This window comes from Erinaceus europaeus, chromosome 4, assembly GCF_950295315.1.
Source record: "Erinaceus europaeus chromosome 4, mEriEur2.1, whole genome shotgun sequence".
In the NCBI taxonomy this organism is placed as follows: Eukaryota; Metazoa; Chordata; class Mammalia; order Eulipotyphla; family Erinaceidae; genus Erinaceus; species Erinaceus europaeus.
Window position 1 is genome coordinate 106,142,084 of NC_080165.1, and position 17,662 is coordinate 106,159,745.

The 17,662-nt window shown below is 38.4% G+C and overlaps 1 protein-coding gene across 9 annotated transcripts in view; it reads left to right on the top strand.

Moving 5' to 3' along the window:
• Window positions 1-17,662, top strand: part of ERC1 (ELKS/RAB6-interacting/CAST family member 1) — a 450,240-nt gene that overhangs the window by 340,551 nt on the left and 92,027 nt on the right. The gene's annotated exons all lie outside the window — the stretch shown is intronic.

Consider the following 17,662-nt stretch of genomic DNA (forward strand, 5'->3'; position numbering starts at 1 on the left):
ACCCATAGTTTTACTTGCTTTGTCAGTCATATTTTGGTTGTCTAAATTTACTTATCTGCCTGAAATAATCAGACTGAAAGTTTTTCAAACAAGGATTTCTTCTTCTTCTTTTTTTTTAATTTCCCTTGCCCATACTGATTAGACTATTAATGGAATGGCAATTTCTTTTCTCTCTCTCTCTCTCTCTCTCTTTCTTTCTCTCTTTCTCTCTCCCTCCCACTCCCTCTCCCTTGTTCTCTCCCTAGCTCCCTTTCCCTATTTCTTTCCATTTCCCTCTCCCCCCACTTTAAGATAGAGACAAAAATAGAGAGGGAGAGGGAGAGGGGCAGGTGGAGAGAAAAGGAAAGGAAGTGACAACCACATGGAATTTTTTCTTTTCTCCTTTGAGGGATCAACCATCAGTTGTTGGCATTTTTGGTATATTCTTTAATTTTCAAATTAATAAGAATCAATATTTTTATGATAAAGATATTTTCAGCATTTGTAGGCAGTGCTGAAACTACTTAGAAATAGACTTTATAATAATTGATTTGAATGACTTAACTGCAAAAGGTATACAAAGATGTCACTTTTTTGCGATAAATACATAACCAGAAAAATCAATCCCAAATTGCTCATTTATAGGTGAAAGAAAATATGCAATTGTTCACAAGAAGGCACCATCCAATATTTGGATTCTACTAAGTATAATAGTAATATATGTTCATTCCTAAAAAACTTGTTTGGTAATTAAAACTAAAATTTAGCTTATCAAATGTGGTGCTGTTGGTGGAGTGGCTACTGCCAGGGGCTGGCTGGCAGTGAGGAAAAGTGGGAAAATACGGAGCTGGGAAAAGTTAGCAAGATGTTAATTCTAAACATAAAATTTCAGTTATGCAGAATAAATAATTTGCAGGGGTCTCCTGTTAATAATGCATTGTGTATTTTAAATTTGCTTAGACAGTGGGTCAGAAATGTTCTCACCACACACTCTCAAAGGTCACTATGTGAGGTGACAGAAGTATCAGCTAGCTTTACTGTGAAATTAACTTCACAATGTATGCATACAAGAATCCTTAGGTATCCACAAGTAATTGGTTTTAGGACTCCATAGATACCCAAATCCACATAAAATGCTCAAGTTGCTTATATAAAATGCATATTTTCTTTACACATCATCCCATATACTTTAAACTATCTTTAGATTATTTAAATAACCAAATTTTAACACAGTGTGAATGCTCTGTAAGTAGGTTTTTTTTTTTCTGTAAATAGTGCTTATGCTTTATTGTTTAGTGAATAACAATAAGAGAAAAAAGGCTGCACAGTATAGGTCAGCAAAGATACAGCCTTAGCTAGTGTAGGCCTGACTGCATAGTATGCATTTTTTTATTTATTTATTTTCCCTTTTGTTGCCCTTGTTGTCTTTTTTTATTGTTGTAGTTATTGTTGTTATTATTGATGTCATTGTTGTTAGATAGGACAAAGAGAAATGGAGAGAGGAGAGGAAGACAGAGAGAGGGAGAGAAGATAGACACCTGCAGGCCTGCTTCACTGCTTGTGAAGCAACTCCCCTACAGGTGGGGAGCTGGGGACTCGAACCGGGATCCTTATGCCAGTCCTTATGCTTTGCTCCATGTGCACTTAACCAGCTGCACTACCACCCGACTCCCCATAGTATGCATTTTTGATTCACAGCTGAATATAGAGGGCCAAGTGTATGTTAAAACATGCATTATGCCTCTTATATAAGTATACAATTTATATTTGTCATTTGCACCTCAATAAGATATGGTGGAAACTGAGAATATGAAATTGAGTGATATTGTTGAGGAAAGGTGTTCGTGTGTGTGTGTGTGTGTGTGTGTGTGTGTGTGTACATGCATACTATACAGACACATTGATAAGCAGTCCCAGTTCTCTTAGACATTTAGCAAAACTGTTCTGTAAAGGGAAGTGATTACATTCTATGAGTAAATGCTAAATATAGACATACAGCTTCATTGGCTTTGATTACCTGACTTTAAGACTGTATGGTTTCATTAGGTTAAAGTTAAGGATTTTAATTAATACTTCTACTCAAAATTTTAGAAAGGGGTGTCTATGAACTTCCTAATATTTTTACATTTAATTAAATATCCTGAATAGTGATAAAATCTACATAAGGAGAATGATAAGTAGTTCATCGCACTCTGAAACTTCCTTCAGTGCAGTGGGGACCAGGCTCTTGCCTGGGTCATGCACATGACAAAGTAGTGAATATTCAAGTGAGCTATTTTGTCATCCTCATAGCAGTCCTTCGTTAAAAATGTTTTTCTGTTTTGTGTAAAGTTTCACTGCTCTTGAAACTTACCCTGGATGCTGTGATCAAACAGAAGGGCCCTTCCCAAAGACTTTTTTTTTTTCATTAATTTCTCTAAGTTTGTATACTAGCTTTGGGGCAAGAGAGAAGCCCTTTTGGAAAGAGAATATGGCATCAGTGTTGTTTTAATTTGAAGCTTCTTTGACTTGCTGGAATGCATTTCAATCCAAAGACCATTTCCTAACATGGAAGCAGTCGGCACTGACTAGGCTTCCCAGTAAGAGGAACTGCCATTGCCTAGTGTACTCTTGGCATTCAGGTGGTTTTACAGACTTGAGGATCGTTCTCAAAGATGGCCCCAACTTTCTACCCTATCCTCCCCACCAAAAGTAACTTGCCATCTTGTCTCATTCATGATGAAGCAGCACTTAGTGAGGCTGCATCTGAGGAAGTAGCCAGGACCAGTGAAAAAACTGAAAAGCAGAGGTTGCTCAGCTGCAGCTGTGGTGGGTTGATGCCATCCAGTATGTGCAGGTCGTGAGGAGTGAAGGTCAGGCCTCTGGGCTGCTTCTCCAGTCAGCTCAGAACCCAGGAAAGCACCAATGCAGAGTATCCTGCCCCACTGACTAGTACTAGATAGCCTGTCTCTTAGCATTTTATTTCCTTATTTCTAACCTATAAAATTTGACAGCCTTCATAGCCCACATGCTGTTGGTGTGAAACTGGGCTCCCCTCTCTGTAGATGTGTCATGGGGAAGTTGGACTTTTCAAGACAAGTGGATGGTTTGTTGCTGTTGTTGGTTGCTTTTGTTTTTAAAGTCAGTGTTTACTTTCTATGAGTGAAGTCTAGAAACTTAAAACAGATATGTTTTGTATCTACACCATCTCATTTCCAGCAATTGTTTCATAATCCTCTGCCTCAGGATTACATGTCAGACAATATTTATCCCAACATTTTCTAAGCCTGGGGTATAAACACAGTACTTACTTTAAAAAAGAAGGGCTCCCTCCCACTTTAGTATTTAAAGTGCTAGTTGCTCTAAACTTTTGGCAATACTGTTCTGTACACTCATAGTTCCTGACCTTACCCGCTTTCCCTGCTGATGGCCTCAGCAAATCACTCCTGCCTTTCGTGATTTTACTGTGCCCATTCACTTCTGATCTATTGAATATCCACTGCATATCACATAGTGGAATAGCTAGAAACATGTCTTCTTCATATGGAGAGCCTGGGAAAAGACTAACCAGAAGTGTGATCTAACTCTAGCTCTCCCTTTTACCAGTCTGAAACATTCATTACCCATAAACTTTGGCTAATGTTATCTTTATAGGATTGGCATAAAGTGAAATAAGGCAGCTAACCTAAAACATGTAGATCCTTACCTTTTTCCCTTTCAAAGATCTCTGTCCCTTGGTGAGACCTACACCATCAGTGATACATGTTACATTAAAGGAAAGGAGGCTCAGGAAGTATGGCTCTTGTTTTCATTCATCTCTGATAACTTTATTTCATGTTCAGCATGATTGTGACATAAGAATTGCAGCTAGCAGGTTACCTTCTCCTGTGAATTTGTCAGATCAGGAAACAAATGGTACTTTTTTAATTGGAGGATTAATGGTTTACTGTTGGGAAATTGTGCAGATGTGGTCGAACATTGGCAGGGCCCACAAACCATTATATTTCCATGCAAGTTTTATTTACAGATATCCACCACCATATTACCCCCTCAGGGTATCACCTATTCCCCAGCTAAAACCCTAGCAACCATTGCTACGGAAGCTTTCTACCTTCCCAGAGTGCCTTGTTTTCTCCACTCCCTTTTCTAGCCAATCCTGTCCCGACTTGCCATTTCCAGAATTTCTCCCATAAAAGCCCCTCCTGCTTCTGCTTTCGCTCTCTTGCTCCTTTTTTCTCTTCCGCGACCTGGCCCAGAGAAGGGCTGGTAGGCATAGTGGGAGGTGGCCATTTTGCTAGCTCCACCACTCTTGTGGTGGCCTAAACCACTCTGCTCTCAGCCATTTCTGGGGTCCCTGCGTGAATAAAGATTTGTGTTCCCGTTCCACTCCAGTCTCTTCTCTCTCCCCCGCGATGCAACCCTACAGTTTACAGTACAGTTATTGTCACATAAGTACAACATCCTATCTCCCTGTGATAGGTGTCTGCAAAACACTCTCTCCCCAGCCTAGGTCCTCTTCCACCACCCGCCCCAGCACCCTGGAGCCCCTGCATCCCATTCCTCGCAGTCTTCCCCAGAGTCCTTTGGGTGTAATATGCCACACCCAGATTTATTTCTCCCTTTGTTGTTTCTAATGATACTACTATAGTATAGCACTCCTTATGTTTTTAAATAAGATAATAACTTATTTAAAAATAATTATTTAATTTATTTTAATTATTTAAAGCTAATATTAAAAATAACTAATGTTTCTTTCTTAAATCTTCCACATTCATCATTGAGGAATATCATTTAAATGCCCACCTATCCAAATTTTTAGGGGCTGGGAAAGTTATAGCTCCTAATCATGAGTTCTATATCACTTACTTTTTAGTTCTATGACTTTCTTTTTCTAATATTCCTGGCTAGTATGACTTCTGAAGTATGTGAAAATAAAACCACCACAAAAGCATCCACCACTTTTCAACGTCACTGTAATATGCTAGGCACAGAAGCTCTGTATATATCATATCTAGTCCTTGTAACTATTCAGTGTAGCATTATCTTCATTATAGAGATGAAACACTGGGGCCCTAAAAGATTGTTTCTGGACTAAATTTTCATGAAAACTAAATGATGGGGGCCTGGGTAGTGGTGCACCTGGTTGAGAGCACATGTTACAATTCACAAGGACCTGGGTTCGAACTCCTGGTCCCCACCTGCAGGGGGAAAGCTTTGCAAGTGTTATAAGTGTCTTTCTGTCTCTCTCCCTCCCTATCCCCCTTTACTCTCGATTTCTGACCATCTCTATCCAATAAATAAAGAAAAATAAAAATAAAATAAATGACGGAACCAGCATTGCAGTCAAGCTTCTCCTTTCTCTTAACCATTTTATATGGAAATTCCAGATTGCTGGTATTAGTTATGTGGTTGTATTAGAAGTAGAATGATATAAGCAGTATTATTTGAAGATCCCCCCCACCAAGGCTTTTTTAGGGGCTTCACACTAGCACAATTTTGCTTCTCTGGTAAATGCATTCTCTTTTTTACAATTTTTTAAATATTTTATTTATTTATTTTCCCTTTTGTTGCTCTTGTTTTTTATTGTTGTTATAGTTATTATTGTTGTTGTTATTGATGTCATCATTGTTAGATTGGACAGAGAGAAATGGAGAGAGGAGGGGTAGACAGAGAGGGAGAGAGAAAGATAGACACCTGTTGACTTGCTTTGCTGACTTTGAAATGACTCCCCTGCAGATGGGGAGCCAGGGGCTCGAACCGGGATCCTTAGGCTGGTCCCTTGCGCTTTGCACCACCCACGCTTAACCTGCTGCGATACTGCCTAACTCCTTGGTAAATGAATTCTTTCTCTCTCTCTCTCTCTGACTCCAAATGGAGGGTGAGAGAGAGGAAGAGAAAAGTACCACAGGATTGCTATAAAGAAAAGAATATTGATATTAATAATGTAGCTTCATTCCAGAAGATAGAATCAAGACACCTAAGAGCATAAATCAACATAGATATTAAGGACTTATAAAGCCAGTAGATCTGTATTCAGACTGTACCTTACCATAACATAGCACAGACTGGAGCCCTCATACTAGATAATTGAATACTTCATACTGTCCATACTGTCCAGGAACCTCTTCTTCCTTGATCCTTCCTTCTAGACTGTCTTCTGAATTCATGTAGCATCATTCACATTTCTAGGTTACCTAGTTTGGCAGATAAGTTACACATATTTTAGAACACAACGAACTCCCCCAAATTATCAGTAATTTGCCACACAATGTCAGATTGTTCAGTCTATCCTATTTTCATAGTTCTAACATAATTTAAATTTGTTGTTACTGTTTTATGAACAGTTTTCAGGTCAGTACTCTCAATAGAATTATAAATGGGTTAAAGATAGCTAATGACTAATGCATACATTGCTTTGTAATAGTACTTTATTTCCTTAGCTGTAAAATAGGAAGTTAAATGTCTTTTTTAATTGAAAAACTACCAAGCTGCCTAGTTACATTTCTCCTTAAAAACCACAAATTTGAGTAGTAGTAATTGAGTCTGTAGCCACTTATTCAAAGCTGAGGGAATTAAAAATGCAAGAATAACCCCACCTGCAGGGGAGTCACTTCACAGGCAGTGAAGCAGGTCTGCAAGTGTCTCTCTTTCTCTCCCCCTGTTTTCCCCTCCTCTCTCCATTTCTCTCTGTCCTATCCCAACAACAACAACAATAATAACTACACCAACAATAAGACAACAAGGGCAACAAAAGGGAAAATAAAAAATAATAATAATAAAATGAAAAAATAAGTGCACAGATTCAATGAAAGGAGCCTTTGTATATGTGGGCAATCAATACCTTATTCATTTGCTTCAATATATATATATATATACTCCATATATACAAGTGAAATCATCTGATAGTTATCTTTCACTTTTCTACTTATTTCATTTGGCATAATCGTTTCCAGTTGTATCCATTTTATCCTGAATAATACAGTATCATATTTTTAATTGCATGGTATTATTCCATTGAATAGATATTCCATAGATCTTTTATTTTATTATTATTATTATTTTAATATTTATTTATTTATTTCCTTTTTGTTGCCCTTGTTGCTTTTATCATTGTTGTAGTTATTATAGCTGTTGTTATTAATGTCATTGTTGTCAGATAGGACAGAGAGAGATGGGGAAGACAGAGGGGGGAAAGAAAGAAAGACACCTGCAGGCCTGCTTTACCGCCTGTGAAGCAACTCCCCTCGGGTGGGGAGCAGGGGGCTCGAACCGGGATCCCTACTCTGGTCCTTGTGCTTCGCGCCACATGCGCTTAACCCGCTGCGCTACCACCCGACCCCCTATATTATTATTAAGTCATCTATTAATGGGCATTTTGGTTGATTCTACCTTTTGGTTTTTGTAAATAGTGCATCTATGAACACATCACATCATATTTAAGTTACATAGGGGTGCATTTGTCCTTTTGAATTAGTGTTCATGTCCTTTGAATATATACCTAAGAGTGTATAACTGGATAGTAAGGTAATTCCATTTTTTGTTTAAGGACTCTCCATACTGCCTTCTAAAGGAAACGTTTTAGTCTGATATAGACCCACTTGTTAATTCTTGCTTTAGTTTCCTGTGTCTGTGAGGTTGAATCAACAAATATGTCTTTAAATTTAATTTAAGGTCCTGGAGTATTTAATTGGTGTTTCCTGTGCTGTATTTGGTAGCTTCAAGTCTAATATTCAAGTCTTTGACCCATTTTTAGTTAATTTTAGTGAATGGTGTTAAGTCTAGTTTCATTCTTCAACGTGTGGGTGTCCTGTTTTCCCAACATCCCTTGTTAAAGATGCTTTCATTCCCCTTCATTGTATGATTTTGGCTTGTCATACATTAGATGTCCCTATCTGTGTGTGTTTGTTTCTGAGCTCTGTATTACATTCCAGTAGCCTGAGTGGCTTGTTTTGTTTCAGCACCATACTTTTTTGGTTACTATAGCTTTGTAATAAGCTTTGAAGTCAAGGAGGAATAATTCCTACTTTTTTTTTTTCTCTATCTCTTGGAAGTGCTTTAGCTATTTGTGGTTATACACAAATTCTAATTGTATTTGTTCATTCTTTGAAGACTGCCATTGGGAGTTTGATAAGAATTATACCAAATTTATAAATTGCTGTGGGTAACTTGACCATTTTAACAATATTTATTCTTCTGATCCATGAGCATTGGGCATTCTCTCATTTCTTTGTGCCTCTCTTTGTTTTAACATAGTAAATTTTCTTTGACTAATTCTTTTCTTAGATTTATTTCTAGGTACTTTAAGTTTTTTGATTCAATTATGAATGGAATTACTTAATTTCCTTCTCTGACTTATTATATGTCACAGATTTATGTGTACTGATTTTTGTGTCCTGTCATTTTGCTGAATTTATTATTTCTAGTGTTCTGGGCAGAGACCTCAGGGTTTTTATATGTTATCATGTCATCTGAAAATAGTGATCACTTTGTTTCTTCCCTTCCAATTTAGATTCATTTAATATCTTATTCTTGCCTGATTGGTCTGGCAAAAACTTCTAGGCCAAATAGTGGGGAGAGCAAACATCCCTGTTGAATGCCAGATTTTAGGGGAAAAGCTTTTAGCTTTTCTCTTCTTAAATATTATTTATTTATTTATTTATTTATTACTGGATACAGACAGAGAGAAATTGAGAGGGGTGTGGGCATTAGAGAGGGAGAAGACAGAGAGATACCTGCAGCCCTGCTTTACCACTCATGAAGCTTTCCCCCTGCAGGTGGAGACTAGGGACTTGAACCTGGGCCCTTGTACACTGTAACACGTGTGCTCAACCAGGTATGCCTCCACCTGGCCCCACTTTCAGCTTTTCTCCATTGAGTATGGTGGAGTCAGCCTACCCTAGATTTGAGATATCTGGACTGAACTCTTTTAAGTGTGCCTCAGGCTTGAAAAGAGGTCAAGTGAACAGGCTAAGCTGCCTATGACCTCCCAGCGTGGATGTCTCTGATACCCTGAGTTGCACCCCCACCCGTCTACCTTTCTACCCTAGATTCAGGGCAACTTTGCTAAGCATACCCCCAAACTTTCAGAAATAACCCAGTACAGTTGTCAAATATGAACTACCTATAATTTCTTTAAAATTACTCTAAATTTAGTAATTTAACATAGCAAGCATTTGTCTTTTCACTTAGGTTCTCATGGTCAGAATCTGAGAATGGCTTAGCAGGTAGTTATGTCTCAGTGTTCTTATAAATTTACATTCAATCAGACTGCTAGGTCTTTATTCACCTTAATATTTTACTGAGTTGGAGGTTTCATTTCCAAATTCACTTCTGTGGCTCTTCATTCTACATTTAGGTTTTTCCTTCAAATTATTTAGGACATGGCAGCCAGCTTCCTCCTGAGCAAGCAAGCCAAGAGAAAAAATAAGCAAGGTCTTTTATAACCTAGTTATAGAAGTGACTTGCCTTACTCTACTGACCACATAGATCAATGTTGTACAATGGGATAAAAAGCAACAGTGGCATAAGCAGCTGGGGATGGGAATCTTTGTAGGCTGCCTTGAATGAATAGACAAACAGTGATAATACTTGTACAGTGAAAGACTGCTCAGCAATCAGTAGGAATGAGCTACAAATACAATGTGGAGGAGTCTCAAAAGCATACCAGACAAAGGAATCCAGATAAGGAAGAAAATCTGCTGTAAATCCCATACTTTGTCATTACAGGGCTTCAGCACTCCAAGGTGACTTTTTTAGATTGAAATCAAGAGACAAAAAGAGAACCATAGGTTCATCTTATTTAGGAGGGGGGTGAGCTTCAGCTGGTGTCGGTCATGGCAAAGCAGTTATCTTCATGGGTGAGCTATAATCCAGCCTGTCAGTGCCACACTTACAGTAGTCTCTAGAAGACTGATGCTGTGCATGATAATTCTGTGTGGTATAAGGGCACAAACCTGGGGTCCTCATTTGTGCCAAAATATGCACTACACTGGGTGAGCTACCTCCCAGCCTCAAGGTTACTTCCTGTGATCACAAAATAATAGTCAATAGAGACAGTATCACACAGTACAACTGAAAAATTCACACTCTGTACATACCCTTACATCACATAGAAGTACCATGTGCAGCACCAGGAGACACTTCCTGGGCATTCAGATGGTGCTACAGTGTCTCCCTTTCTCTGTCTCTATCTGAAATTAAAAGAGGGGAGGGGGAGCAACACATGAAACCTGCCAGCTGTGGTGGAATCTTGCAGGTATGAAGCCTTGACACAAAGAAAATCAAAAGGTAAAATCTTACTATCTTGTTACAGTGTAAAGGATTCAAATTAAAAATTATAATTCAATCAGCCTTAAATTAATTAGCAATCCTATTGAATTGGTAAATAAAAATATTAAAGACTATACTATAAACCATTAGCCCCCAATAAAATTTAAATTTGTGTATAAATTAATGTATTATTAATTAATACATATATTAATCTGACAGTTGAAGAAATAGCTCAACTACTGGACTTAGGACTTGAATACTTATGACTCATAAGTCAATCCCCGGTGCCAAATGTACCAGAGTGCTGTTCTGGCTTCTCATTTTCTCATATGAAATAAATAAATAAATAAATAAATAAATGCATTAGTTAAATGTTAGTAAGTTTTCAGAATTATACTATCTTCCTTCAACTCTAGATGTTGGGGGACCAGGGAGGTGTAGTGGCACACAGCTGGCATGATTGGGGCCCCAAGTCTGATCCCTCATGTCTAAGTAGTGCTCTGGTCTCTCTCTCACAATATAAAATTGAAATTCATTATATGTATTACCTATTCTTTTAAACTACTACTGGCATTAAGACCTGCTAGATCTTTTTTCCTGCTGATGGTATCCAGATTTATTTGAAAGGAGTGAGATGAAAACATTTTTTTATATGAGAGAAATGTATGGCATTAACAGTATTATTTACTATGAAGTTCGAAAAGCTATTTCAAATCAGAAAATGATGAAAACATTTTCTACTCACTGTCCTTACCTCTGGAATTGCCTTCTGCTTCCTCAGCTTAATCTCTGCTTTAATCTTCACTTCAAGGTTCATCTTTGTAGTTTGAAATTTCTTAGCCATTTCTTTAAATATTAACAGACGATTCTGTCGTCCCTCCCACCCTTCCATATATTCTCCTTTGGGCATAAATTGCAACATGATAGGGGAGAAGGGAACAAAAAATAAGTTATTTATTCATTGTACTACAGTTCTTGTTCATATGTATTTATGCAAAACCAAATTACCTCATTGGTATGACTGTTTCTTCAAATATAGGAATTGCCATTGTGATGGTGTCTTCTTTTGTTGCTGTGTATTTGTTCTACTGTGGTAGAAGTCCTACTAAAATGAGTGTCAAGAGACCTGAGCTCTAGCTCCAGCTCTGGTGATACTAAGAGTACAACTTGGAGTTGTACTAACCCCATCAGCTTACATAAGACCCTTCACAGCATGCAGAGTGGTATTTGAATACCCGGTAGGCCTAATCCTGAGGCTGTGTGGCCAGGCAGTCAGTATCACTGGACGATGTGATTAGAGTTTATGAGACAGTGGGAGAGAACGGATGTGATGAGTTAGGGAGCTACATGCTCTGTCTCTAGAGGTAGCCACTTTGAATTTGTGGTGACCAACATGAACCCTGTGTTACTCAAGCATCCATTTCCCCCCTGAGAAGGCCAGGATTTTTATGTAAATCTTTCCCTCCTTAGTTGAGATATAATGACATAGAACATTACCCATTTTGAACTTAGAAAACAATAGTTTGGCACATGTATACATTGTGAGATGACTACCATATTAAATTTAGTTAATGCCATTTCCATACATAGTTATGTTTTTCTTCTTTTTTTTCACTTTAATTTTTATGTTTATAAAATGGAAATACTGACAAGACCATAGGATAAAAGGGGTACAACTCCACACAGTTCCCACCGCCACAACTCCCCTCCCCTGATAGCTTTCCTATTCTTTATCCCTCTGGGAGTATGGATCCAGGATCACTATGGGGTGCAGAGGTGAAAAGTCTGGTTTCTGTAATTGCTTCCCTGCTGAACATGGGCATTGACAAGTCAATCCATACTCCCCACCTGTCTTTCTTTCCCTAGTGCAGCAGAGCTCTGGGGAAGCGGGACCACCAGGACACACTGGTGGGGTCGTCTGTCCTGGGATGCCAGGTTGGCATCATGGTAGCATCTGGAACCTGGTGGCTGAAAAAGAGTTAAGACATAAAGCAGAACAAATTGTTGACTAATCATGAACCTAAAGGCTGGAATATTGCAGATGAAGATTTGGGGTCTCCATTTTGGAAATAGTAGGTCTATTTTAGGTATATTCTTATGATAACAGTTAAGGTCTGATCTTAACAACTGTCAGAAACACACTATTGTCAACCATAGTCACCATGAAGCATAATAACATGTCCAACCCTAACTTACTAATGTAACTGAGACTTTGTACTTTTGAGTACTTATAAATTTCTTGGTATAAGTTCTGGAGACTATTTTATTTTTCTTTAGTTTTAAAATAGACAAAACAGCTCACAAGTTGCTTAACTTACACTCTGTATTTTATCTTCTTTATCTTATAATACAAGATAGGACACCAAATGAATTTGGAGATCTAAAGTCCTTTATTTTCTGTTCTTCTGACAAATCAGTATGTTAATATTATTTGTTAATTAAATGTTAATGGCTAGCATTAGGAGTAGTTTTAAAAGAAACATTTATGGGACCAGAAAAATAGCTCACTAGGTAGGAGGGGCATGCCTTGCTATGCATGTGTCCCAGATTTGAGCCCCAGCACCACATAGCAGTGCCGTAGCACTGGGGAGAGCTCAGATGCTATGGTGTCTCTCTGTCTCTCTCTAGCTGAATGAAAAGTCAGTCAGCCCAGAAGCAATGAGATTGCACATGTCCAGCTCCAATAAGCAAAGTACATGTAAGGATTATTTAAATCTGTCCTTAGAAAATTGCTTATTATTTAAACATAACAAATGTTATATTTTTCTGAAGATTAGTTTTATTATTTCATATGAGAGCTAGAGGGAGGCCTGCATCCTAGTCCAATGCATGTGGCTAGGGGCTGAGCCAGGAGCCTTGGTATGCAAACTCTGTGCTCTATCTGCTGAGCTGTTTCACTGGCATAATTATTGCAGTTTGTTGTTGAAGAACAGATCCTGGTTCCTCACTGACCCCTTAAAATTTTTTTATACCCTAGGAAAAAATAGGTCATATTTGTATGCATGGTACTTGCTTGGATTTAAGTGAAGTCCGAGTTTGGGAGGTGTGGGAAGTCTGAATTCCTCCCAATCTCCCTTCCTCCATCTGGTCCATCTTTTTTTGTCATCAGTTCCAGATGTAGGAGAATTCTTCACTAAAATTTGATAAGACTCTCTTCCCTTCTTTTCCATCATCAGCTCTAACTTGCCCAACCTTTTGTCAGACTTCAGCCTTTTATGATGCCACAGGGAATATATAAATCTTTTGAGTTTCCTGATCCCTCCTGAGCTGCCTCAGTGCAAATAAATCAGAGTAGGTTTCCTGCTGCCTCTGTGACTGTGACCCTCCTATTCATGCTGCTTCTTCTGTGCCTGTCAAGTGGTGTGATTTGTAGCTTTGTTTCCTATACTTATTAACCTTGGTCTGAGGATCTCATTAAGCACAAGTAAACTTCTCTTGGCAGGAGTCAGACTACATATATTCCATAGAATCTATTACTGCTACTTCTGTGATCTCTTTTGAATTGACTTACTTATTAAAAGTAAATTTGGGGGGCCAGGCAGTGGTGCACATTCTACCATGAGCAAGGGACCTAGATTTGAACCCCCGCTCCCCACATGTAGGGGGAAGCTCATAAATGGTGAAGTAGGTCTACAGGTTTTTATCTCCCCCTCTCTCAATTTCTGTCTGTCCTATCCAATAAAATATGGGTGGGTGGAGGGAAAAGTGGCCACTGGAAACCATGGACTTATAGCTGACATTAAGCCCCATTGATATCCCTAATGACAATAAAAAAAAATAAATAAGTAAATGTGAAATTACATGGTGTTTTCAAAAACAAAAATAAATACAAACAAAAAATGCATAAACAATACTTGCATTTTAAGATGAACAACCAAAAGCATTAATATTAGGGTGTGCTTTTCAGTGGGCACTTCACATGACCAAATTAAATCATCTATACTAGTGCATGGCTCTCTATATAAAAGTATTTGTACCATTAGACCCCACAGATAATGAGAAGAAACATTTAGTAACAGCAGAACAGCTTATCTGAGAGGGTGTCTGCTTTATCATGCATGCAAGCCAGGTTTCAATCAAGCTCCCATGTCACTGGGGGAAACTGAAAAAAGGGATCAGCCCAGAGCAGAAAAGCCATATCAGTGAACACCCCAAAAATGCATCTATTAAGCTAAGTTCTGAGTAATTTACATAACTCATAACCACTCTGTGAAGTGGAATTATTTTATTTGAACAAAGGACATGCTGAATGAGGCATATATTAAATACTTTTTCCCCAGAGTCAAATAACTAACACAGAACTGAGAAAAGGCTATGATGTCTCCGTCTCTCCCTATACCACTCACTCTCTCTCTGTTTAAAGAATGAGTTTGCCCTGGTAGCTATATCCATAGAACATAGATTTCTTGCATTCAGCAAACATACTTTAAGGGGTTTTTTTTGGTTTGTTTGTTTTTGTTGTTGTTTTTGTTTTGCCTCCAGGGTATTGCTGGGACTCAGTGCTGGTACTATGAAACCACTGCTCCTGGCAGTCATTTTTCCATTTTATTGGATAGGACAGAGAGGAATTGAAAGAGAAGGGGAAGAGAGAGACACCTACAGACCTGCTTCACCAATCGTACTTTAAAGATCTTACAGATTTACCAAGATTGAGTTCATTCAAAGATTAATAAAACTTTATCCCACTGGGAGTATGGATCGACCTGCCAACACCCATGTTCAGTGGAGAAGCAGACCTTCCACCTTCTGCACCCCATAATGATCCTGGGTCCATGCTCCCAGAGGAATGAAGAATAAGAAAGCTTTCAAGGGAGGGGATGGGATATGGAGCTCTGGTGGTGGGAATTGTGTGTAATTGTACTCCTCTTATCCTATGTTCTTGTCAATATTTCCATTTTATAAATAAAATAAAATTTTATATAAAAAACCCATTTCATCTCAGCTTCATATGCTTGCTATCTATTGGAAGATATGTAAACTAATTATTAGATTTTGACACTTTTGAGGGTGTGTGTGTGTGTGTGTGTGTGTGTGTGTGTGTATGTGTGTGTGTATAACATATATGTACATTTACAAAGAAGCCTTTCTTACAAAGGACCCAGAGAATTCAACTATCTTCATATGCACATGGAAAATATTTGAATGTAAAGTACCTTTCATGTCAGGTAGAATATGAAGAACTTAGTCCTCTTACTTCTTGGCCTTACCTTAAAAAGAACATAGTCTTAAGAGCTCATTGAGAGTTAAGAATCACTTTTCTTTTCTTTTCTTTCTTTCTTTTTTTCTTGCCTCCAGGGTTTTGTTGGGGTTCAGTGCCTGCACAGCAAATCCACTGTTTCTAGAGGCCATTTTTCCCATTTTGTTGCCCTTATTGTTGTTATTACTGTTGTTGCTATTGTTGTATTTGTTGGATAGGACAGAGAGAAATTGAGAGAGGAGGGGAAGACAGAGAGGGAAAGAAAGATAGACACCTGCAGACCTGCTATACTGCCCGTGAATCACCCACCCTGCTGGTGGGGAGCTGGGGGCTTGAACCAGGACCCTTGTGCCTATCCTTGCACTTTGCACCATGTGCGCTTCATCCGCTACACTATCGCCCGGCCCCCAAGAATCACTTTTATGATTGGTGTGGTACCTGATGCTTTCTAGGACATCAGACTTCTAGTCTAGCTTAGTCTCCAGAGAACAGACTTCACACTTGATTTCAGAATACCTGACCTCAGGAGACTAAACTTTGACAAATTTAATGGTTTTTAGAGATGAAGAGGTGCTCATGACTAGCTCTTCAACATTGATCAGACAAGTAATCATAGGTTTGAACCATCTGCTGTGATCATTTCCTTAGGGAGAATAAACTTGTGCTAGATATTAGATTATAGCTCATGTTCTAATAAAGTAACTAGCCTTTCACCTGTCACCATACATTTCTACTAGAATTATGCATAGAAAATCTTAACAAGGGGAGTCGGGCTGCAGAGCGGCGGGTTAAGCGCAGGTGGCGCAAAGCACAAGGACCGGCATAAGGATCCCGGTTCGAACCCCAGCTCCCCACCTGCAGGGGAGTCGCTTCACAGGCGGTGAAGCAGGTCTGCAGGTGTCTATCTTTCTCTCCTCCTCTCTGTCTTCCCCTCCTCTCTCCACTTCTCTCTGTCCTATCCAACAACGACAACAACAATAACTACAACAATAAAACAACAAGAGCAACAAAAGGGAATAAATAAATAAAATAAATATTAAAAAAAAAAGAAAAAGAAAATCTTAACAAAATGAAAGATACACAGCAGTTTTGCACTCTTTCTGGGTATGTTTCTTTTTCCTGTCCTCTCTCCTTCCCCATTTCCTGAAAGCTACTTTGCAGAAAACCTCCCATTTGTTATACAATAGCATGTGGTCTAAGAAAATGACCCCATGCATTTTCAAGGTCACTGTAAAGCCATCTCATAAAAGAGAAGTTCTGATATCATAGAAAAATTCTATGTGTTTCCTTTGTCACTATATTTGAGAGAACTTGATTAGAAATGTACTTGTATTATTAGATTAAAATCTGAGGAACCTAAATGCCATTAAACCTAGTACCTTGTAGTTAATGTTAGATTTTAGAATAATGACATGAAAAAAAAGTTTATATGGTGATAGTTGAAATTGATTGGGTGCTGACTTTATGCTATATATATTTTTTAAGTTATTTTGTTGTTGTTACCAGGGCTTTGCCACCCTGGGAAGATACCTGGGGGGAGGGAGCACCATAACACAGAAACTTCCTCCAGTGTGGCAAGGACCTGGCTCAGACCTAGGACCTGTGTATCACAGAGCTAGCACATGGTATAGGTGAGCTGTCGTGTGCTGGGCACCCTTCTTAAGTGCATGCATTAAATCAGTCTGATGAGGAGAAAAGCATTGTTATCCTCATTTGAAAATGTCAGATAATTAAAAGCAGATAAGTAGTTTGCCTACATTTAAGCAACTTGTAAAAGACAGAGACAGAATTGGGACTCAGGTAGTTTAGTACTAAAGCTCTTGCTTGTGAAACATCACATGGAAAGAAAAATACTGAAGAAAAAACTATAAACTTTGTCATAAAATGTTATAAAATATTTTAAATTTATCTTGAAAAATGTGTTGGATATATAACCAGTCAAATTTGTTGAAAATAAATTTTATTGGAAGGGAGAGTGGCATTTTCTACCAGATATTAGCATATTGTGTAAAATACAGTAATTCAGGGACCAGAGATAGCTCACTAGTAGAACACTTGCTTTACTGTATGAGAGTCTGGGTTTGAGCCTCAGCTACCACTTGACAGCACAGTACCAGGTGGACTCTATGGATGGTAGTAGAGTGGTGCTATGATGTTTTTTATCTAAGTAAATAAATAGATAGTGAAGGTAGGATCCAGGAGTATCTTGCATGTACATGGCTCTGAGTTTATTCCCTG